Source organism: Mus musculus, chromosome 5 (genome assembly GCF_000001635.26).
Source record: "Mus musculus strain C57BL/6J chromosome 5, GRCm38.p6 C57BL/6J".
Taxonomy (NCBI): domain Eukaryota; kingdom Metazoa; phylum Chordata; class Mammalia; order Rodentia; family Muridae; genus Mus; species Mus musculus.
In genome coordinates, this window is record NC_000071.6 from 142368316 (window position 1) to 142392465 (window position 24150).

General features: G+C 47.5%; 1 long non-coding RNA gene across 1 annotated transcript; it reads right to left on the reverse strand.

Annotated features, from left to right (window-relative positions):
- Positions 1-11374: 11374 nt before the first annotated feature.
- Gm31127 lies at positions 11375-19894 on the reverse strand. Its single transcript, XR_377178.3, has 4 exons — positions 17096-19894; positions 16767-16859; positions 13233-13292; positions 11375-11972 (listed from the first exon to the last, which is right to left on the reverse strand). It is a non-coding gene; the product is annotated as a predicted gene, 31127 (long non-coding RNA).
- Positions 19895-24150: the final 4256 nt, after the last annotated feature.

Genomic DNA, 24150 nt, shown 5'->3' on the forward strand with positions numbered 1-24150 from the left:
CCTTCTCAGCGGCCCTTTGTACCCTGTTCTAAAAAGATTTAACGAGATAAACAAGTATTCTGGCTTGGTAATACACCTGCAATCCCAGCACTTGGGAGGCTGAGGCAGGAGGAGGTAGAGGCTCAGGAGATTCCAGAGGTAAAACAGCATCACATGTCTGGAGAAATGGCAAGTTAGAAGATTGTGAAAGGCCCCTCCTCAGCTTTATAGCATTAGGAAACAGCTGCTTGGGGAAGAGACTGGTCAGCTGAAACTGCAAGATTTCTCAGAAGGTGGAGCTGCCTGCTACTCATCTAGATGGTCTGAGTTTTCAGTGATGGCATCTGTCTTGTAAGTGACCCCAATAAAAAACTCATTGGTTCACCAGATTGCAATTTGGTATGGCCCTTGATTTGGTCTGTTGTAGATTCCCTTTCTGAGGTGAGTGGGCACACGTGTGTGTGTGTGTGTGTGTGTGTGTTACGTCTCCCTAGAAAAAGTCTGTCATATAACATTATAAAGCCCCTCTAATTCCACTGGGAATCAGATAATTCCACTTTGGGTCCCAAATGGGAGAGGCACAATGGCTGGCATTTTGTCATAGAGGAATCCCATGAGGCCTCCCTGCACTGGCCCCAGTTTTTTACTTAATCCACAGAACAGCTCTCAGCAGGCAGCGTGGACCACTGTGATCATCACCACAGACTCATTCTCTTCCCGTTTTGCAGGTTGGATATCTTGGGGTCCGAAGAGTTGGCCCCACTGAAGCCTGTCTCTTGGGCTGGCATTTGCTCTTTCCTCCCTTTATCCTCACAGGGTCCCCCTCTGCCTCCCAATCCTCTTATACCAGGAAAATTGAATTAAGTGGTGACATCATCTTTCCTGAATCACTTCTGTAGAGACCCTATCTCCAAATTTACTCATATAAGTAAACTGGGAGTTTAGACTTGGGTCTTGCACGCGCTCAACTGGCCAGGAAGAACGACGCTGCAACAGGATCCTTCTGCACACGTTTATTGGGAGAGCATTGATTGCATAGGCCAAAGAAGAAGAACCCCGAACAAGGAAAATGATGCTGCTTATATACCCCTCCATGTGACGTGTCAGCTCCTGATTAGCTGCTCACTCATCATCCCATTACTACGCCCCGGGATAGGCAGTGACTTGGCACGAATTTACTCTTGCACCTGCGCACATTACTTGTTTACCAGTTAGGCACAGCAGAGGCTCATGATGGCAATTGCTCACGGCTCTCCACACTTGGGCATGCAAAATTTGAGCCAGGCTCAGTGGCACACACCAGCTACTCTGGAGGCTGAGGCAGGAGGATCACTTGAGTCCAGGAGTTCTGTGCTTTCCTGAGCAGGTATCCCCACTAATCAAAATGGTAACCTCCCAGGAGCAGAGAAGCACCAGATATTTTAAAGGAGAAATAAATGGGCCAAGTTGGAAACAGAGCTGGTCAAACTCCCACACTGATCAGTATGCAAATTTTGGGCTGAGATGGTAGGTCAGTTAAAATGTTTACCTTACAAAGTTGAGTCCCAAGTTCAAGCCCCAGAGCCCACCTTTTAAAAGCATCCTGGTGTTGTGAATCATGGTTATAACCCCTCGCTGGTCAACCTACTATAACTGACAAGTTCCAGACCAACAAGAGACAGTCTCAGAATAAAAGGTAAGTGGACAGCAGCTGACAAAGTACAGGAGACATTCATTTGTATTACATGTGGGCTGGCGAGGCTGCAGGTGAGGTTCTCAGTGATTGATAAGGAAGGGCCCAGCCCATTGTGGGTGGTGCTATCCTTGGGCTAGTGGTCCCAGGTTCTATAAGAAAGCAGGCTGGGCAAGCCACAAGGAGCAAGCCAGTAAGCAGCATCCCTCCATGGCCTCTGTATCGACTACTGCCTCCAGGTTCCTGCTCTGTTTGAGTTCCTGGCCTGACTTCCTTTGAGGATGAACAGTGATGTGGAAATGTCAGCCAGATAAACCCTTTGCTCCCCACGTGGCTTTAGTCATGGTTTTTTATTACAGTAGTAACCATCATTAGGACATACATTTGTAAGATTATGTGTACCCACACTCATAAACACACACATAATAATCAGAACGTATGCAGACGTTGAGCTGCCTAGGAGATGAGTAAAGGACACTTACTCCTGTGAGGGTGTGTCCCAGAGGACATATGGGGGTCCAGCCGCTGAGACAAGGACACCACCCTGAGCACAGACAGGATTCTCTGATAGACTACAGGTCAACATGGAGCCAAAATGGAGGAAGGAGCCAGGGCTGGTACTCAGTAGGTTGATGCAGGAGGACAGCAATTTCAAGGCCTGCCTGTGTGACCGGAGCTCAAGACCTGCCCAGGTAACTTAGTAAGACCTTGTCTCAAAAGGAAAGTCAAAGAGGATTGGGTTGAAGCTCATTAGTAGCTCACCCACCTGGAATCCCCCAGTGAGGGGCTGGGGTGTGGCTCAGTGGTAGAGCCCCTGCCTAGAATCCCCCATTGAGGGGCTGGGGTGTGGCTCAGTGGTAGAGCCCCTGCCTAGACTCCCCCAGTGAGGGGCTGGGGTGTGGCTCAGTGGTAGAGCCCCTGCCTAGAATCCCCCAGTGAGGGGCTGGGGCGTGGCTCAGTGGTAGAGCTCCTTCCTAGAATCCCCCAGTGAGGGGCTGGGGTGTGGCTCAGTGGTAGATCCCCTGCCTAGAATCTCCCAGGGAGGGACTGGGGTGTGGCTCAGTGGTAGAGCACCTGCCTAGCATGCCAGAAACACTGGGTTCAGTCCTCAACACTGAGAGGGAGAGGGAGAGAAAAAAAAGAGAGAGGAAAAAAGAAAAAAAAATTAAATATCCCATTTGATCCTTGCTTTCATGGACCATAATAACTTCTAATGACCCCTATTTAACCTCCAAGAAGTACGTTTTACACCCAGGAGGGACCCATCCCACCTGCTGACTAATGTCTCCCTTGCTGTTGCTGTCTAACACCATCGAGTCTCATCACCTCCCATGAGCCCTCAGGTCCGCGCAAGCGAAAGCTTCTGTTGTGGTATTAGGCTGACCTCACACCCTGTCTGAAGGTTAGCAGTGCTGGGAGCCCTGTGTCTTGTGTCCCATTCATAGGCCTTCATTTTTTTCTGGCACACTTCTATCACAGAAACCCAGGGAAGGAGCTGCCTGTCCCCTTTACCCAGGACTCTCAGGGTGACCAGTCCCACCCTCACACACGATCTCCCCTCTGTGGGGTCTCACAAAAGAAATCTAGAATTGTTGTGCTCCAGCTCTAGCCCCGACCTTCCCAAGCTGCTCAGGTCGTGAGATTGGCCTGGCACAGACAGAACGAGGACCCCGGGTTGCAAGCAGGCAGCCACCAAGGCTTTATCGCAGATTTCTGCGGAACAAAGGCCCTGCCGGCCCTGGGAGCTCACGCTGTGGCCCTATTGAAATCTTGAGGTAGCCTTCTATTAATCACCCCCGCCCCCCACCCCCACCCCCGTGCCTCAGAGGCCAAAAAAGGGAGACACACAAAAACCTCTTTTCTAAGCAGGAAGAGCTTTGCGGAGACCCAAGCAGAAAGATTTCAGCCCACAAACCCCTCTCTCTGCCAACCGCATAGATCCTTGGGCCTCCTAGACTCGTACAAACAAACAAGAGAAGCCTGACTGGACGGAAGGACGGAAGGAGGGGGAGCAGACGGACGTGACCAAAAGCCCTGTGAACTCTAGGAAAGCAGCCTGGGTGAGGGAGGGCCCTCACAACCCCTCCCTTGTCTTTTTAGAAATCAAAAAGACCCGATTGAATGTTTTTGGTTTTTTTTAGGTACACAATGAGAGCATAGGCAAAAAAAGAAACAAAAATCTCACTTCCTAAAGAAACGAAGAAGAGAGAACAAATTTTTAGAGAAAGATTTTTAAAAAAAGAAAAGTAAAAACAAATATTCCATTCCTTCCTTCTTCAGACGTGGCCTTAAGTCGCAGCTCGTCTCCACCTCCCCAGTGTTCAGTGTTAACTGGTAAGGAATGCTATATTGTTCAGTCGTTGGTAAATGTTAGGTTTGGCTTCCGAGGGTTTGTAGGGAAATAAAGAGGTGTACACTCACACATGTGTATGGAAACCAGAGGCCAACAGCCAGTGTCTTCTCTGCCTTTTAGACTTGTTTTCTTTTTAATGCATATGTTCATGTCTACATGTGTGTTTGTGCACCTGAGGACAGTGTCTTCTCTGCCTTTTAGATTTGTTTTATTTTTAATTTACGTCTATATGTTAATGTCCTGCTGAGCCATCTCTCCCCACCATCACCACCATTTTCCTTTTATCAGTGGAGCCAAGCACAGCTTACTCCTTTCATTTTTGCCACAGGAGGCCAAGCCTAAAGAGAGGAGAGCTGGGCTCTTGCCCTGAACCGGTCTCAGCTGATGCTGATCCCAGGGCCAGGCCCCTTCTCTCCTTTATAAGCGGGATTCTGCAAGGTCTCCAGTTCCTGGGAAACTCATTTTAGGAGAGTCTCATGAGCCAGCAAGGTAGTGGTTGCCCAGCCTCCCACAGGCTTGCTGGCAATGGCTTGCCTGAAAGCGCTCTTTGTCCACCATAGCTTTACAGACACCTCTCAGCCCTCGCTGTGCATTTGTAAACAGGTAAATCAAGCGCAGACAAGCTCACTTCAGACATGGCCACTGGCTTCTGCTGATTCCCGTGCTGGCCTGATGGGAGGCCACCCTACCACTGTTTGAGTTACCTGCTTGTTTCATTTATTAGGTGTGACGGTTCTATCGACTGCCAGGTACAACGGTGCACATGTAAAATCCCAGCACCTGGGAGGTGGAGGCAGGAAGAGCAGGAATGCAAGGCCATTCCTAACTACTTAGGGGTCTCAAGGCTAGCCTGAGCTACAAGAGCCCTTACTCAAAATATCTCACACATATACATCCATCCATGTGTATTTGTACTCTTATACAAGTATTAGTCTCGCTATTTTAATGACAACAGATGGGACACACAGAGAGATAGAAAGAAGGGTGGAGCGTGTAGGATCAGGAGATGAGATCAGAAGGATCAAGGTCATCATAGGGAGGTCAATCTAATCCACCCTAGGCTACACGAGACAATGATGGGGAGGGGAAGGGATTAGCGAATAAAGGTGCTTGTCTTGCAAGGCTAAGGATCTGAGTTCAATCCCCAAACCCACCTAGAGGTGGGAGGAGAAACAGTGTTACAAAGTTATCCTGTGACTTCCACACACAAGCTATATGGCTTATTCGATGATAATGATGCTGCTGATGCAGATAATGATGATGATTGAAATGGATAGGAAGAGGTTTATGAGGTTGTCTCGCATGACTGTGGAGACCAGAAAGCCCCACATCCTCCAGTTGCAAGGCCCCGAGAAGTCCATGCATGGGGTAGTTCCAAACTGAGTCTGAGGCCTAAGAACCAGGGCATAGATGTCCCAGACCAAATAACAAGGATGCCTCTGCAGGATGACAGAGCACACACCTTATTAATCTTCACATTATGTTTTAATTTGATCAAGGGAAACATATAATGTCTTCCTCTGGCCACAACAGCATGCCTATGTGCACACACACACACAAGCATGCACACACATATGCACTAAAAATAATAATAATTTATAAATGAACAGTAACAACAAAGCTGGAGGCCTGAGCTCAGAAAACGCCGCGTCCTTTCTCTACCTGCCAACTGCAGTGAAGCATGCAGTGACTGCATGGGAAATACCCACATTGATGAGGTTGGGCTGGCTACACAGTCTCCCACTCATATGCCACTCAATGATGCTTTAGGAATGGCCGGAATGACCACCACATCCACATGCCTTTATTCCTAGCACTCAGGATTCCAGGCCAGCCTAGTCTAGAAAGCTAGTTCTAGGACAACCAGGGCTGTACAAAGAAACCCTGTCTCAAAAGCAAAATGAAACAAACAAAAAGAAGAGGAAGAGGAGAAGGAAGAAGAGAAGGAGGAGGAAGAAGAGGAGGAGGAAGAGAAAGAGGAGATCTAAAAGCCACAGCTAGGGAGACCATAGGCCCAAGAGAATAGAGGCCTTACTATTGTTTTTCGAAGTAGATATGTTATCAAACTGCCTTCTAAATATTTACATTTATACCTATTGTTTCGATGACGTCTCCCATAGTCTTGAGTGTTTGAAAGCTTGATTTCCCAATTAATGGTACTGTTTAGGGACGCTCAGGAGATGTGGCCTTGATGGAGGAAGTGCGTCACCGTGTCTGGGCTCTCTACTTCCTGCTTGCTAGTAAAGATAGGAGGCTTCAGCATCTGTCCCAGCAGCCATGTCTGCTGCCTGCTGCCACCGCCCCCGCTATGACGCACAACTATCCCTCTGGAACTGTAAGGCAAACAAGCTTTTCTTTCTGTAAGTTGCCCTGGTCATGTGTTTTATCACAGCTAATCCAGTATATCATAGGTGAGTGCCACTGTCAGGTGCGGCCAGGGAAGCTCCTCTCTGCAGTGGAGAGTCAGAACTGGTCCAAGCACTGAGAACGACTGTCGAGTTCTCCTCCCTAAATGGTGCATCCGCATCAACCTCCTCAAGGCTCAGGGGGCATCAGAGATGAGAAGGCAGAGGAAAGAATGAGGAGGCAGAGGAAGGGAAGGAGAACGAAAAACGCTGTCTCCTGAATGTGCCACGGCTGCTGTGCTCATGAGCCGCCTTCCCAAGCCCTGCACAGGATCAACTGACCAGACTAAGCAGCATTCCAGCTGACAGCTTTTCTCTTATAAGAGAAAGCATGTAACTGGGGGCTGGCTTACAGATTCAGAGGGTCCGTCCATTATCATCATGGCAGGCTGCCACCCAGGCAGACAGGGCATTGGAGAAGTAACCTGGATCCTCAGGCAGTAGGAAGACAGAGCTGGTGGACCTGGCTTGGGCTTTTGAACCATCAAAACCCACCCCCAATGACAGGCTTCCTCCAGCAAGGCCACGCCTCCTAATCCTTCCCAAGCAGTGCCATTCCCAGATGACTGAGCATTCAAACATATGAACCTATGGGGACCATTCATATTCAAATAGCCACAGTGGGTTACAAAATATAAGGAAAGGGCATAAAGGAGTGGGTAGAGGTGGGAGGGGGTTGTTGGAGGGGTAGGGGGAGCTGTAGGAGACCTGGAGTGGAGAGGATTAACATATGTTGCATGTATGATATTTTGTTTTTGAATCAGGCTCTCACTATGTGTCTCTGTCTAACCTGGAATTCACTATGTGGCCTCGAACTCACCAAGATCTACTGCCTCTGTCTCCCAAGTACTGGGATTAAAGGCATGAACCACCATCCCAGGCACATATACAAAACACTTAAAGGACAAATAAGAGATATTTTTAAACACTAATTAATTCTAGAAAGAGCCTCCAATTACACTCAGAAATAGTGTTTTACCAGCTAGCTAGGCTGTCTGTGGAGTTGGCACACAAATGGACCAACCTAGGTGTGTGAACAGTCTGTGCTAGCAAGTGCTGGGTCAAACAGCAGGTGAATCCCCTGCCACACCCTTCCAAAAGTCCCCTACTGACATCTGCTCTTCTAGTTTTCTCCAGTGAACACAGACTGATTCTCACTGAGAGAAGTAAGATGTTTTCAAGTGAAATTTCACAGAAACCAGAATGGTTCTCAAACGCTGTTCCTCCCCACGTAAGCGTTTACCCCATCCTCGACATCCCAGCGGTTGCTTGTAACAACCATCTTTTTTTTTTTTTTTTTCAAGACAGGGTTTCTCTGTATAGCCCTGGCTGTCCTGGAACTCACTCTGTAGACCAGGCTGGCCTTGAACTCAGAAATCTGCCTGTCTCTGCTTCCCGAGTGCTGGGATTAAAGGCGTGCGCCACCACGCCCAACAACCATCTTTAATAAGGCCCTTTCTTCACTAGTACCCTTCCTTAAGGCCTCATCTCAGAGCAGGCTGGCAACATCACATGACTTCAGGCCTTCTGAATGACTGCACAAGACGTGGGTGTGACTGCCCACTTCCCTAAACATCAGTGTAGCAGAAAGAGAAATGTACCAGCCTCAGAGTTTTTTCAGAGTCTCCTTAATTTATGCCTGTACACCCATCGGAAGATAGCTCTCCTTCCACTGCCCCTACACAGCTGCTATTCCTAGAGTTCTGTACATTGCTCTGTGACAGAAGGATCCCTAAAGTGCTCACTACACAGGCATGAGGACCTGAGTTTGATCCCCTGTCACCAGAACCCACATTTAAAAAAAAAAAAAAAAAGCTGAGCACAGTGGCCCACGCTTGTAATTTTACCATTGGGTGGATGGAGATAGGTGAATCCACAGGGCTCGCTGGCCAGCCATTCTAGCCTAAGCAAGTGACAGGTTCCACACATTATACATATCAGTTATATGTAGCATATATAATATATGAATCTATTATGAACATATGAATAATACATAAATACATAAGAATATATTCATGTGAATATATGAATATATAATGTTAATGGGTTGTATATAATTATATATAATGTATAGAATATATATTTGTTATATATCATTATATATCACTATATACATATATATATACAAACACATTTTATATGTGTGTGTGTGTGTGTGTGCGCTACTTTTGCCCTGAAAGAGTCGCCTAGGATTGTAAAGGCTTGTTCTGGCTCACAGCAGGACATCATAGCCCCCCATAGTGGGGAGGGCAGGGCAGCAGGAGTATGAGGCAGCTGCACACATGGCATCCACAGTCAGGAAGAGAGATGAATGCTGGGCCTCAGCTCTGCTTCCTGACCACCATGAGGCCAAGACATTCCCCTACCACATGCTCATACCATGACATTCTGTTAAGTGCCTGTGACCAAGCAACCACAGACAGGGCCCTTCAGACTGTGAATCCAAATCATCTTTCCTCCCTGAGGCTGGTCCTTAGGTCTTTTGCTCATCCCTGGGGCTCACTGGCCAATCAGCCTCTCCAGAGCAAGTGCCAGGACTCAGTGAGAGAAGCCCAGGACCCCACATTCCATCCTCAGCATTGCCAGATAACAACAGCAGAGAAACAAACAACAGCAGTTACAACAACAACAACAAATCCCTAGAAGACCCAATAGAAAATCAGGTTAAATTCTGCAATTTATAAACACTTTGTAAAACAGACATGCAAATAGCCTACAGTTGCAAAGCTATTCTAAACCAACGGGAACCGTAAGCATCCTAGAGAAACAGAGTGGGATGTATTTATAGCGCCCAGGAAGGGAAAGCAGGGGACCTTTGATGGACTTCGGGCAGGTGCAGATTGACTAAGTGACCTTGAGGATTAGATTGTCTAAAAACTGAACTCTGCACATTGTACGACCCAGAGAGACCCCCTTATAGACACTGGACTCAGAACAGGGGGCTGGCACAAAGCCAAGCCTGGCCACCTGAGTTTGATCCCTGAGACCTACATGAAGGAAGGAAAAACCAATTTTTTTTTTTTTTCTGAGACAGTGTTTCTCTGTGTAGCTCTGGCTGTCCTGGAACTCACTTTGTAGATCAGGCTGGCCTCAAACTCAGAAATCTGCCTGCCTCTGCCTCCCAAGTGCTGGGATTAAAGGCGTGCGCCACCACGCCCGGCCAAAAAACCAATTGTTGCAAGTTGTCCCTCTGACCCCCACATGCACACATATGTATATATGCACACAAGCACACATACATCCGAGTGTAGAACAGACGAAATCAAGCATCACTTGAGTTGTGAGGCAAGAACACTAAGGGAAAATCCACAAACACTAGCAAGGTGATTTGTCCAGTGCTGAGAGAGAGAATCATGCCAGTTGGTAGGGTATTGCCTCTCAGCTGTTCTGTGGTGGCATTCGTGCTCCCCTTAGGGTTGAGCTTCCACTCCTTATGTTTGTTCAGCCATTCAACTCTTTCTGATCTTTCCAGTGGGGAAGGCCTTTCTGTTTCCTGTTTCCGCCCTTTGATTCTCCTCCACCTGTTTCCTGTCCCTCCAAATTTGTGCTCCTCACAAAACTTTACCTTTGCCTCATCAGTTCCTTCCCATAGTAGCAACTAAAGCTTGCCTGCCATTTTTCTCTATGTTGGGGAAAACAATCCCATTGTTGCCCCTCACAGCTGTCAGCACAAGCCAACCCCCCTTTTCCTCCAAGAATTCTAGGTTCCTTAATTTCAATTTTCTTACCTCCTTTACTTTGTCCACTCCTGCTATCCATACCTAAAGAACACTGTCCGTTTCATCCAATTGCTATGTCCAATGTACAACCAAACATTTCCCCCTTGCAGAGCTGAGGATGTGGCTTGATTTATAGGACTGGTCCACTGCAAGAGCAGGAAGTACCCACCTCTCCATCTCTGCAGCCCCTGAGATGCTCTTCTGGCTGAGCCCCCTTACAACTCTGTATGAAATTAAAGTTCTGTTAACTAGGGGAAAGGGCAGCTTTCAGCCACCACTGACTGCTTCACGACATACCTAGAATTACTCAGTCACCGTCAGAGCTCTGGCCAGAGGGGAGAGGTTCTCTGAAAGTGGCCTTCCTTGGGACATGCTTCCTGTCTTTGTCATTTGAACAGTAATTGGTTTCTGGCAAGCCACGGAGGAGCATCAGCCTCTGCAGGGGAATGACATGTATCTGAGCGTCATATTTTCTGATGTGTTCGACTAAGCGGGACTACAGATGTGCTTGTGTGACTTTTTCTAGGGAGACACCATGACAGACCAAAGAATCAGTTTCACCAGAGTCTCATGGGGGAACCAATGAGTTCCTGGAGTTCCTCATAGGAGCATGGGAGACTTGAAGGAAAGGCAGCTGTATCACTGGAAAGTCTACCCCAGCGTGGGTGACTCAGAAGCTGCAGACCTGGAACCTCCTATGCAACTTGCAGGCAGCTCCACGGAAGAACCTTTTCTTCCCCCATAATTCTTTACTACTTACCTAGCCACAGGAAGGAGCCTTGTGAGTTCTGTAAGTTTCTTGAGCTTCCTGAGTTGTACAAGTTTCCTGTGAGTTTTCCAGACTTCTCCCCCTGCTTTTCTCTATTCCAATCAGAGGAAACAGTTACACAGTGTTGTTGGGGAAAGCTGGGTAGGGAGATTTCAGAGTGAATCTGTATGTTAACTACCTCTTGCTTTGACAACTACAGCTGGGCGAGTATGCTTGGTTAGTGGTTGCCTACGATGCACAGAATTCTGAGTTCGAGACCTACATTTTAAAGGGAGCTCAAGAGGCTTGGGAGGTGGCTCAGTAGGTAAAAGTACTTACTGCACAAGCATAAGGTCTTGTGTTCGAATCCCCAGCACCCACATAGAAAAGCCACATGGTGCCTGATACTCCTGCGCTACTAAGAATGGAGCGAACTTGCTGCTAACTGTCCTAGTTTGCTTTCTGTTGCTGTGACAAAACTGCATCACCAAAAACAAGTTGGAGAGGAAACCGTTTAGTTGGCTTACAGCTTACAGTGCATTATGGAGAGACATCTGGGTAAGAACTGGAGGCAGGAACGGAAGCAGGGATCATGGAGGAACACCGCTTAATGGCTTGTTCCTCATGGCAGGACCATCTGCACAGGGGTGGCATCACCTCCCATGTCTTAGTTAGGATTTTGCTACTGTGAAGAGACACCATGAACAGACACCTCTTATAAAGGACAACATTTAATTAATTGGGGCTGGCTTATAGGTTCAGTGGTTCAGTCCATTATCATCAAGGTGGGAACATGGCAGCATCCAGACAGGCATGGTGCAGGAGGAGCTGAGAGTTCTACATCTTCATCTGAAGGCCACTAAGAGAAGACTGACTTCCAAGCAGTCAGGATGAGGGTCTTAAAGCCCACGCCTACAGTGACACACCTACTCCAACAAAGCCACACCTGCTAATAGTGTCATTCCCTGAGCATATACAAGCCATAATATCCTGTATCAATCATTAATCGAGAAAATGGTAGCAGGGTGTGATGGTGGGCGCCTTGAATCCCAGCACCTTGGGAGCGGGGCAGGTCTCTGAGTTTGGCCAGATTGGTCTGTAAGAGAATTCCATGATAGCCAGAGCTTGAAAGAGTGACACTCTCTCAAATAGAAAAAAAAAAAAAAAAAAAACAGGCTTGCCTACAGGCCAATTAATGGAGGCATTTTCTCAACTGAGTTCCCTGTTCCCAGACAAGGTCTCAGTCTATGCCCATGTACACACTTGTGTGCTTATACCCCCACACCGCCCAAAAAGGGATGTAAAATGACATCATATAGATGAAATCTTACATTAAACCTTAGGAGACTCGTAGACAGCTTGTTCTCCCTCTCCCTTGGAGCATACTAGGCTTCGCAGAGCAGGAAAAAAAAGTGTGGCCCATAGGTACAAGACATCCTTGGCAAACCCGCCTGCCTAGCACAGCTTCCCCACACCACATGGCTGTTACAGGCTGCATTTCGCAAGCAACAGTCAAAAGAAGCAGGCTGCACCTCATCTGTTTCCAATTATCCCAGCACTCTGTGTGTTTAACACAGCTATGCTGTTTCTAAATGGCCAAAAGCCAGGCTGGGGGGCGGGGGGGGGGGGCAGGCCATCTCAGACACCACTTCCTTCCCGAGGTGACACACTTCTTCCCAGAAGTGGGCAACTCTGTGGGCTTTCTGCTTGCTCAAAAATGGGGTGATAGTTCTAGATGGGTGGTGGTGCACATCTGTAATCCCAAAACTTGGGGCGGGGGAGGGAGCTGAAGTTTCAAGTTCAAGGCCAGCCTGGGCTACATGGTAAGACCCTGTCTTTAAAATACAAAAGGAAAGATGTTGCTACCCTCAGCACAGAACCCGTTAGCTCCTAACTTTATCTCCCCACTGTCTTTAAAGCTTTCTTTTCTGAAGTTCACAGTTCTGAAGTTTTCTCATTGAGCACTCCCTCCCTTGGGTCCTGCTCTTTTTATGTTTAATTTATTTTAAATGTTTATTGTATTTTTAAAATTTCTTTTGTTTAGTGGTGGGAGCACTCATACCCAGGGACACATAAGTCTGAGGACAACTTGTGGCAATCGGTTCTCTCCTTCAAACTCAAGCTGTCTGGTTTGGTGGCAAGCTCCTTTAACCCACTTCGCTACCAGGTGACCCTCCCAGTTTTCTCAAATGTAAGTTTTGGTTATGGTTTTAGATTAAATAAAATTTGAAATTAATGCTGAATAACCACATTTGACCATTATTATTGCTGTTGTTGCTGTTTTGACATAGGCTCTTTCTGTGTAGCCCAGGCTGGCTTCAAATTTGCTGTTATTCAACAATGATCTTAAACTCACAATTCTCCTTTCTCAGCTTCGCAAGTGGTGGTATAAGCTGCCATTCCTGGAGAGTAGTACCTAGTAGAAGAACAGTTATTTCAGTTTTGAATGAATAAATAATGTGATTATTGTGAACTTGCTTATACACACAGTGGGAATTCTTAAGCTTCATAGTCACATGACATCATTACTCTGAGAGACTACATGAAATTGAGAATCTGGGGTATGCAGAAACATGGAGTAACTTATATATTGTCGTGTGGGAAGGGGAACCGCTGGAACCCTAGGTGTCTGGCCCCACAGTCTGCCTTGCACACACCCCACACACATGCCAGCACATGAGCAAATTTACCCCAAAGATAGATCTCTGTGATCCTCTGTGTGCATCACAAAGCAAGAAAACACAAAGTTCTATGGTCACAGACCTTTGATCCCAGAGTCGCAGGATGCTGAGGCAGGAGGATTGATCACAAGTTCAAGACCTGACTGGGCCATAGAGCAGTCTCAAGATCAGGCTACATAATTTAGTGAGACCCTGTGTCAAAATAAAAAAGATAACAAATGTGCTCAGTGGTAAAGCACCTGCCTAGAACCCCCCCCCCCCCCCCCCCCCGAGTGAGGAGCTGGGGCGTGGCTCAGTGGTAGAGCCCCTGCCTAAAATCTCCCAGTGAGGGGTTGGGGGTATGGCTCAGTGGTAGAGCCCTGCCTAGAATCCCCCAATGAGGGACTGGGGCGTGGCTCAGTGGTAGAGCCCCTGCCTAAAATCCCCCAGTGAGGGGCTGGGGTATAGCTCACTGGTAGAACACCTGCCTGGAATCCCGCAGTTAATGGGGTGTAGCTCAGTGGTCGAGCAGTTGTGCTATGGATACCAGTACTGAAAACAATTAGTATGTTGTAGGACTTGTTCACATATAAATGGGTCTCTCTCTCTGTGTGTGTGTGTGTGTGTGTGTGTGTATTTCTGGAAGTAGCCTGAGCCTTTTGGTTGTGTTGTGTTTTTGGGAACCTAGTTTGCAGGCTTGAAAAAAGAGGTTTTTAACTGAGAGATTCAATCAGATGGGAAAAGTTCCCAGGAACAACGGCTTTCAGCCCCAGAGGAAAGATAACAGACGCGATCAGAGACTGAAACAGACTCTGAAACACCAGAAGCAACAGGGACCTGTGCTCTGCTCTATTTTTAAGATTTATTTTAGGAGAATGGGGAGATGGTTCAATGGTTAAGAGCACTGGCTGCTCTTGCTGGGGATACAAGTTGGATGGACAACCCCCACATGGTGGCTCACAACAGTCTGCAGCTCCATTCTCAAGATGTCTCTTGCCCTCCTCAGGCCTCTGCAGAACTTCACAAATGCCGTGTATAGACTTAAATGTAGATAAAACATCCACTTATAAAATGGAAACAATTTCATTATACACAGGGTGGTGTATGTATTTATGTGAGTGCAGGTACCCCTGCGGGCCAGAAGAGGGCGTTGGAGTCCCTGAAGCTAGAGCTTTAGGCAGCTGCGAGTCACCCCATGTGGGTGCTAGGAACCAAACTTGTATGCACACACACACACACACACGCGCACAAACATAACACACATACATATCACTCAGACACACCATGCCACACACACATGCACCCATATACCACACCACAACACACATATAAATACATATCACACATATATATATATCACTCCACACACATACATACACACACACCACACATACATATACTACTCCACACGCACACAGACACACATACCACAGTTCACACACACCACACCACACCACACACACAGAGATATAAGTGAATATACATAAAGGTTAGGAAGAAAGGAGAAATCCTACATTTCCCATGAAGAAACTATAAATTCATCCTTAGGCACATATCCAACAAATTCTTTCTGGACACCCACTGTGAGCCAAGTCCATATTCCAGGGGCTCTTTAACAAGATTGCAGAGAACATGCCTGTCTCCTGGGCCTCTTAGCCTAATAGACCCCACAGATTTTATACATTGCTATGCACATACGGAATATTGCAGTCATCTAGCTTCTGGTGGGAAATGTAGACTTGAGTCAATAATATGTTTTAAGTGAGCAAAGAATTCAGGTACTTTGGGGAGGGGGTTGCTTTATTTTGTTTTGTTTGAAATAGGGTTTCAGGCTGGAAAGATAACTCAGTGGCTGAAAGCATTTGCTGCTCTTACAGAGGACCTGAGTTTGGATCCTAGTGCTCATTCGGGGCAGCTCACGCCTGCCTATTACTCCAGCAGACCCATCCTCCTCTGGCTTCTAGGAGCTCCACGCTCATGTGTGCAGACACACAGAAAGAAAATGAATCTTTATTTATTTCTATTTTCTATGTATTGGTGTTTTGCCTGCATGTCTGTCTGTGTGAGGTCGTCAGATCTTGAGGTTACAGACAATTGTTAGCTACCATGTGGTTGCTGGGAATTGAACCTGTATCCTCTGGAAGAGCAGTCAGTGCCCCTAACCAAACTGAACCACCTCTCCAGCCCCCTCCCAAAAAAATGAATTTTAAAGAAGGGGGGCCAGTATTTCTTATGAAGCCAGGGCTAGCCTCAAATTTATTTTGTAGCCTAGGCTGGCCTGGAACTTACTCAGTATCTAGCCTGGCTTTGACCTCTGGATCCTTCAGCTATGATCTTCCAAGTGCTGGGATTACAGATGTGCAGCATCACCCCTGGGATGGGATGAGCAGTGCCTTTCCTTTACACAGAAATAAAAGACTCCGTGGAGATAAGAAAGATGTTGAAACAGGAACCTGTATATCAATAACCTGTGGGGTAAATGCTCCGCCCAGAAGGTGTGGGTTCATTTCATCCAGTTCTGCTTGGTTTTTTGCTAACACGGCAGCCAGCTGTGTAGCCCAGGCTTGTCTGGAAGTCAGTGTGTAGCAGAGGATGACTTTGAACTCCTGATCCTCCTGTGTCTACCTCCCCAGCAGTGAGGGTTCCAGGCCCATGCTGGCATGCAGAGAGTTTTTCTGCTAGGGACAAGGAATGTGGTCCTGGAGGGTTTCCCTGTCTTTGTGCTCAGAATAACAGCTGGACTTGTCTGGAGACTCGGGAACTTACCTTTTGTGCTGATTTTTCTCCACAGATTAATCCCAGTGTTTTTGGTGACTGTTTACAAATTATCCAATTTCCTTTTACTAAACCTGCTTGTATTTTGTTTTATTTTGATGTGTGCCTAGGTCTGAGTAAGTTTCCAGAAACCTTCTTTATAGCAGCAGATGCTGGAACAGAATCGCTGTAGTCAGACTGTGGGAAACTCTAATGAGCAAACCACCCAGTTTCTTAAATAAATTGTAAGGGGGAGGGGGGAGTGGTAGAAATGGAAGAGAAATAGACTCAAAGGGATTGAGAGGATGTTGGTCCTCCCCTGCAAGGATGTCACAGCTGGCAGCCACTGGGGAAAACAGTCCGGTTATTTCTTTAATGTTAGGCATATACTTTGTGTGTAACCTGGCAATTCCACCCCGCGGAGTCTGCTAGAGAGAACTAGAAACACATGCAGAAGGCTCCGCAGCGTGACTCACAAAGCCGACACTGGAAAGCGATCCAGGCATCCATCAACGGCGGCGGTCGAAAGGTTTAGCAGCTTGAGGAAGGCCAGGGAGACAGTTGTGCAGCTAAAAGACATTCATGTGTAAGCCAGGGGATCTAAGGCTAATGCTAGGAACCCCCCCCGGCGCCCCCCCCCCCCCGGGCTGGATGAAGCGGTGTGCATCTGTAATCCCCGAATCCCTGAGGTGAGATGAGGGACAGAGACAGGAGAATCACCAGGAAGCTCCAGGGCCAGATCCCCTGGGACCCCGGCAGAGGAAGGCTTGTGAGAACGCTTTCTGGACATGACTCTTGGACTTACCAACTTGAAGCAGCTGTGGTTTCTTGCACAAGACCTGAACAAGATGGGAGAGAAGGGCTCTGAGGCCCACTCTTCCCTCATGAGCTATGAGCAGTTAGTTATTGGTTGCTAGGGTTGGGTAGGGCAGGAGGTGGCGTAGAGAGGCGGTGGGGGCGTGGCCATATTCCTCTGGGGTGTAAGTTGCCTTTTCTGAAGCGACTAACCCCCAGCAATGCTAATTAAATGCACGGAGCCAACATAAAATGTCAGAAAGAAGAACTAAAAGTGGAAGACAGAGAGGGGAACAGAAGCCTATCAGGGCTGGAATTAAAGTGCTTGTGTAGGTTTATGTATGAAGTTGTAAAAATAAATGCACAGCTACTTAGATCTGCGGGATATTTGACCCAGCAAGTTGTTCTCAGCAACAAAAGGGATTAATTGCTAACATGTGAAACATGAACGAGCTCCCAAAACCTTATTCTTAGAAAGCAGCCAATAGGGGCTGGGGAAGTGGCTCAGTGGGCAAAGTGCTAACATACAAGCATGAGGAATTGAGTTCGATCCCCAGCACCCAGGTGAAAAAAAGGCAAGGTGGCACATGTCTGTAACCCCAAGTGGGGTTACAGGTGGGGAAGCAAGTGGACTTCAGGATCTCTAGCCAGCTGTTGACTAGTGAGCTTGGAGTTCAATGAGAAACATTGTTTCAAAGGAAGTGGAGGGGCTGGGGAGGTGGCTCCTCCCTTTTGAGAGCAAACTGCTCTTGCAGAAGACTGGTCTGTCCTTTGACTCTTATGTGGGTTGTGGGTATGGAATTCAGGTCATTAGGCTTGCACGGCTAGAGCCTATACCCCTTAGCCATCTTATTGGCCCTCTGGCATCTACCCGTTTGATGTCTGTGAGCATGGGTGTTCACGTACAGCTGTGGAGGCCACAGATCTGTATCCAGTGTCTTCCTCCTTTACATTATGCCTCATTTTTTGATACACAGTTGCTCTTAGAGCCTGTAGCTCATCCACTCTACAAGGATGCTGGTCTGTTAACTCCACTCTGCCTGCCCCTTCCCTGGATAGTGCTGGTGCTGGGTGTAGCCGAGTACCACATACGCATGGCTTTCATGTGCATGCTGGGAGTCTGAACTCAGGTCCTCAGGGGTACATGGCACACATGGATCGGACTAAGCTGCTCTAGTCCTTACTCCTTTTGTATATTTGTTTGAGACAAAGTCTCATGTAGCACAGACTGGCAGAAAACCTTGAATTCCCCCGACGCCCCTGCCTTCACATCTCTGGTGACTACAGGCATGAGCCACTACAGCCGGCTCTTAGTGTATTTTAAATGTTCCCACTGCTAAAGGTTTGAAGAGACGAAGATGAAAGTCTTAGAAACGAAGACAAAAGACAGTGCCCCAGCTCTCCACAGGTCACCAAGGGAATCTAGTTAGAACAAGGCTGTGGCCAGCAGTGCTTTTGCCTGTTCAGCACTCTCCCCTCCCCCTTCAGCTAACAGCAACCAGACTTTGTTTTGAGGCCCAGCCAGCCCTCTGCGTGTAGTCCGGAGGGGCTGCGTGCCAAGACGCCTGTCCACCTTCCACCTTTGGAGGGGTCTGGGCTAGGAACCTCCGCTGAGACAAGCAGCCTGTCTCCCCTAGAGACTGATGCAAGGAAAGGAAACCACAGAGTTGATTAACCCCAGAAGGGCATCCTCAGCGGCCAGCTGTGGGAATTGCTGCTAAAAATCTCACGGCAACCCTGGCTCCTGCCTCTTCCAGAACCTGGATGTTGGCTCTTCTGTTCCGTGACTCCCTAGTAGCAGGCCAATGAATTCCCTTTTTGTTTAAGTTGGCTGGGCTTGGTTTCCATGGCTCAAAACCATCCAGCCATCCACCATTCTGGGTTGCCTTCCCTGTCTTTGCCTCCCGGAGCGTCGGAGCCGATATAAACTAAGAACGCCTCCACTGTGCGTGGGGGACGAAGGGGCAGTCAAACAAACGGGGAGGCTGTGGCTGTGGCTTGGTTGAGACAGCATTTGCTTAGCATGCATAAATCCCTGAGTTTGATTCCCAGCACCTATATATAAATCAGGCACGCTGACAGGAACTCCTAATCCCAGCACTCAGGGATGTGGAGGCAGGAAGATCCTCCACACATCCTTAAGTGACATCACAAGTCCAAGGCTAGCCTGAGTACACAGAATCCTGCCTCAAAAAACCTAAAGGAGACAAAATACAGACTATAATAGACACTGATCCATTTGATTCCACCCCAAAGAGGGAATATATACAACAGGAGGAAGCAAGCAGATGCCTCTTAGATCCCACTCTGTTAAAACACAAACCAAGAGATGAACAATACAGGATAACCGATCAGCGAAAAACTCTCACTGACTTGCATCTGCACTGCCCCTTAGAGATGGGCTGGAAGAGAGAGATGGCTCAGTGGTCCTCTTTCAAAGGACCAGGTGTGAGTCTGAGCAGCCACAGCTGTCCATAACTACAGTTCCAGGGGATCTGATGCCCTCTCCTGGCTTCAACAGGCACTGCACACACATAGTGTAAAGACACAGCAGGTAGGCAAGACGTTCTTATGCATGAAAGTTATTAAGAGAAGCAGGGCTAGCAGGATGTGGAGATGGCTCAGTGGGCAAAGGAAATGGTTGCCAGGCTAGATGGCCTGAGTTTAACCCCTGGGGCCCACATGGTGGACGGAGATAACTGACTCCCACAAGCTGTCCTCTGCTCTCTACACATACATGCCACATCAAAAATAAATAAATACATGTAACTTAAAAAAAAACTATCAGACATTTCTCACTTAAAATAGTAGGATACTAGGAGCTGGAGAGATGGCTCAGTGGTTAAGAGCACTAGATGCTCTTACAGGGGACCTGGGTTCAACTTCCAGCACCCACGTGGCAGCTCGCACAGACATCCATGCAGGCAAAACATCAAAAGTATCGAAGCTCATAAAAAATAAATAAGTCTGGAAACAACACAGTAGGGCAACATCACAACTGGATGCCACCACTGGCATTTTCGTTTTTTATTTCCTTCCTGATTGATTTCGCCATTGTCTCTTTATTGGTTTTATCTGTGTGTATGCATGTGTGCATGAGTTTATGCATACAACAACCATCCCAGATACATGCACACAGAGCCCCACAAGGGTATCAGTTCTCCTGGACCTGGCCATGAACCTCCAGCTGAGCAGTGTTGGGAGCCACTCTGCAGCTAGGTCCTTCTTTCTGAGCTACTGTGCTTACAGGCATGGCACCAGCCCAGGCAGCCTGGAATACTTTGCTTCACCTCTCCATCTAAGCTGAGTACCATTTACTAGGTTGCTGTTACTGTGAGCACCAGTAGCATGTAGCCTGGGTGCTGAGCAAGTACACGGAATATCTACCCTGCTCTGACTCTCCTCTGGGCATCCATATATTCTCTATAATGAGTTGGGCTGGCCTCCAGAACCACTGTGGTACCACAAGACATGGCAGAGTCCAATTTCTACATCCCCTCCCTCCCCTGAGATAGGATCTTAGAGTTTAGCTGGAGCTACCCTGGAACTTACTATGTAGCTCAAACTCATGGCTGTTCAGCTGCAACATCCCAAGTGCTAAAATGGCAGGCACAAGCCACTCTTCTCAGTATAGAACCTGACTTTGAGGCTGTGTCTTAAAAGAACTGTGGACTCTCTTCACTCTTTTTTAAATCTCCCTCTGTCAACCCTGGTGTGTGTGTGTGTGTGTGTGAGAGAGAGAGAGAGAGAGAGAGAGAGAGAGAGAGAGAGAGAGAGAGAGAGATGTATATGGAGGTATTTATTTGTGCATGTGTGTATGGATGTCTTTGTTGCTCACTGGTGTGTATGCCAGGATAGCTGACCTGCAAGCTTCCTGGGAGGCTCCTGCCTCTCCTCTCCTCTCCTCTTGCTGAACCAGCACTGGGGTTACAGGCACACCTGACTTCATGGATATTCTAGGGATTTGAACTCAGGGCCTCATACTTGTATGGCAAGTGCCTTATTCACTGAGCCATCTCTACAGTCTCCCTCTTCACTCTTGCTTGCATTTCTCAGTGTGGAGTCCTCTAGCTGTCACTGTGAAGCTCAGTCACATGGAGAGATCACATGGCCTCCTGCGCAAAACAACAGTTTCAGAGTGATACCCTGCAGGCAGGGCCTTCAGGTTCTGGCAAACTTTAGAAGTGAAGAGCTCTCTGGCCGACATCTTGATTCATCTCATCACCAGATCCACCTACTAAGGTCATTCCTGACTCCCTGACCCCGAGGGACTATGAGATGACACATGTTTACTGCTTAGTAATCTTGGGAACTGGATAGTGGTGGCTAATGCTTGTAATCCTTGTACACGGGAGGTAGAGGCAGGAGGAGTGGATGTAAGAACAGCCATGGCCGCATGACCCCTTCTTGAAGGAAGGAAGAGGATAGGAAGGGAAGAAAGAAAGTGCTTGCTTTCTAAAACAGGATCTCACTATGTAGCCTTGGCTGGCCTGGAACTCACTCTGTATATCAGGCTTGCCTCAAACTCAGAGATCCACCTACTTCTGCACACCCAATCTCACCCCAAGTACTGGGAGTAAAGAAGTATGCTACCATGCCTGTAGTTACACACACACACACACACACACACACACACACACACACACACACACAGGCACACACCTGCTCTCTCAACACTCAGAATGGAAAGGCAGATAGATTGAGAGTCTCAGGCTAGCCTGTGACACAGATCAAGACCAAGTCTCAAGAAGAAGAAGAAGAAAAAGAAGAAGAAGGAGGAGGAGGAGGAGGAGGAGGAGGATGAAGAGGAAGAGGAAGAGGAAGAGGAGGAAGGGGAGGAAGAGGAAGGGGAGGAAGAGGAGGAGGAGGAGAAGGAGGAGGAAGAGGAAGAGGAAGAGGAGGAAGGGGAGGAAGAGGAAGAAGAGGAAGGGGAGGAAGAGGAAGGGGAGGAAGAGGAAGGGGAGGAAGAGGAAGAAGAGGAGGAAGAGAAGGAAGAGGAGGAAGAGGAGGAATAGGAAGAGGAGGAAGAAGAGGAGGAAGAGGATGAAGAGGAGGAAGAAGAACGGGACTGGAGAAATGGCTCAGTGGTTAAGAGCAGGCACTGCTATTGCTGCAGAGGACCTGAGTTCAACTCCAAGCACCCACATCAGGTGGCTCACAGCTGCCATCTCCAGGGGACCCAACAACAGGCACACATGTATGGTGTGTGTGTGTGTGTGTGTGTGTGTGTGTGTGTGTGTGTGAAGCCTTGCATGGTAAAGAGAGTTGAGAACTTGAAGTTAAAAAGGCAGAGAAAAGAGAAAAGGTATTTTGAAGATAACGGTCACACAAAAATATCAACACGCAGTTCTCTCTTTATCTTGAGTTCCAACATATTCTGGCAAGGGTATTTTCCCTTCATGCCTTGGTTTGAACATGTTTCCTGTGTGCTGGAGACAAAAGACATCTCTTCTCTTGAGCCAGTGTTTCAAAACTACATTTTTAATACTCTAAATCACAGAGCAACTGTAGTAGCAATTATGGAATTTTGTTTTTTTGTTTTTTATTTAAAAAAAAACCCACAGAAATGTAAATATGTGTTTTCATTTTAATCCCAGGTGTGAGATATGGGGCTGTTTCAGAGCAGCTGACTATGATTTGCCTCATACTCTAGCAGAAGTGTGGTTTTTCCAGCTGCAAATAGTTTCTGCAATTGTGTGACATTTGAAACTCTGGGGACTTTTCAGAGGGTATATAAGTGCTAGGGCCCTGAGAGGCAAGGTAGATTGTTGTTTGTTTGTTTGTTGGGGTTGTTGTTGGTTGCTGTTGGTCCCTGTTTGCTAAGTAGTTGTGTACAAAGAAGGAAAAGGAGGATGAGGAAGAGGAAGAAGAAATGAGATATCCTATGGCAGATGTCAAACTTGCCGCAAGGAACTCGATGTCCCTAATCAGCAGAAAGTAGTCTAACAATAATGATGACGTCACTCCCTTTCTGACCTCTGATTTTATTCAGGCATCTCTTTTCTTTCCCCTCTGTCCTTTTTTCTCTCTGATCTCGTGTTAGGAGGTTAAAAGGGTGGAAGAAAAGGAGCGGGGGAAGGTGCAAGAAAGAACCCACAAACCAGCCAAAGACTGGCTATAGGTAACCACAAATGAAAGCAATCGAGCAAGCTGGAAGCAAGTTGAATAGAAGGAATTCTCTCTGGGATCTTCAAGCTGTTCTCTAATAGGTAAGAAAGTGTTCCTGCAGGGGTTACTCTGTGTCTCTCATACACAGGGGTGTGCACACACACAGGGTAGGAGCACACGCACACACTCTTGGTTTCTTCTGTTTGCAGTAACGCGCTAGTCAGTCCTTTACAGGAAAAATTACCTTTTGGTCTTTGTGTGATGTGACATCCTAGGGTGTCCCTGAACAGCCAGGAAGCAATACAATGCATGCCAGAAAGTTCTGAAAAGGGCATAACAACAGCACAGCCTGACATCTACCAGACAGGAAGAGGCGGAAGCTTGGCCTCGGCTCCTCATGCTTTCGAGGGTGAGTGTGTGGAATGGCACACTCTAAAGTGGGGTGTTCAAGCTGGGGGTGCAGCTCACTAGCAGGATGTGTGTCTAGCATGCACTGGGTTCTGGGTTCCATTGCTAGCAACACACACACATGAATGCACACATGAAAAAAAAACCACATGTGGTGGCACATACATGTAATCCTAGCACCCAGCCTGTAGCAGGATGATTGTAAATTCCAGGTCACCCAGGGCTACCCAGTGAGTCTCAGTCTCAAAAATCTAAAAGTGAGGCTGGGAAGATGATTCAGTGGCTAAACGTCTGTCTCACAAGTACAGGGACCAGAGTCTGGAGCCTCAGGAGTCACATCTGTAATCAGGAGGTGGCATGTCACACTGCGTGACTTTCCCCAGGAAGTCTTGAACGGATCACTAAGCACACCAGATAGGGCACTGACAACACAATCGAAAGAAACATTTCATTCAAGTCTACCTCAGTGAGACAATGAGTTCACTAGGGTCCCTCTCGGGAGCCTGGGTAAGAGAAGGGGTCTCTCAGAAACATGAGTCCTTATAAGAA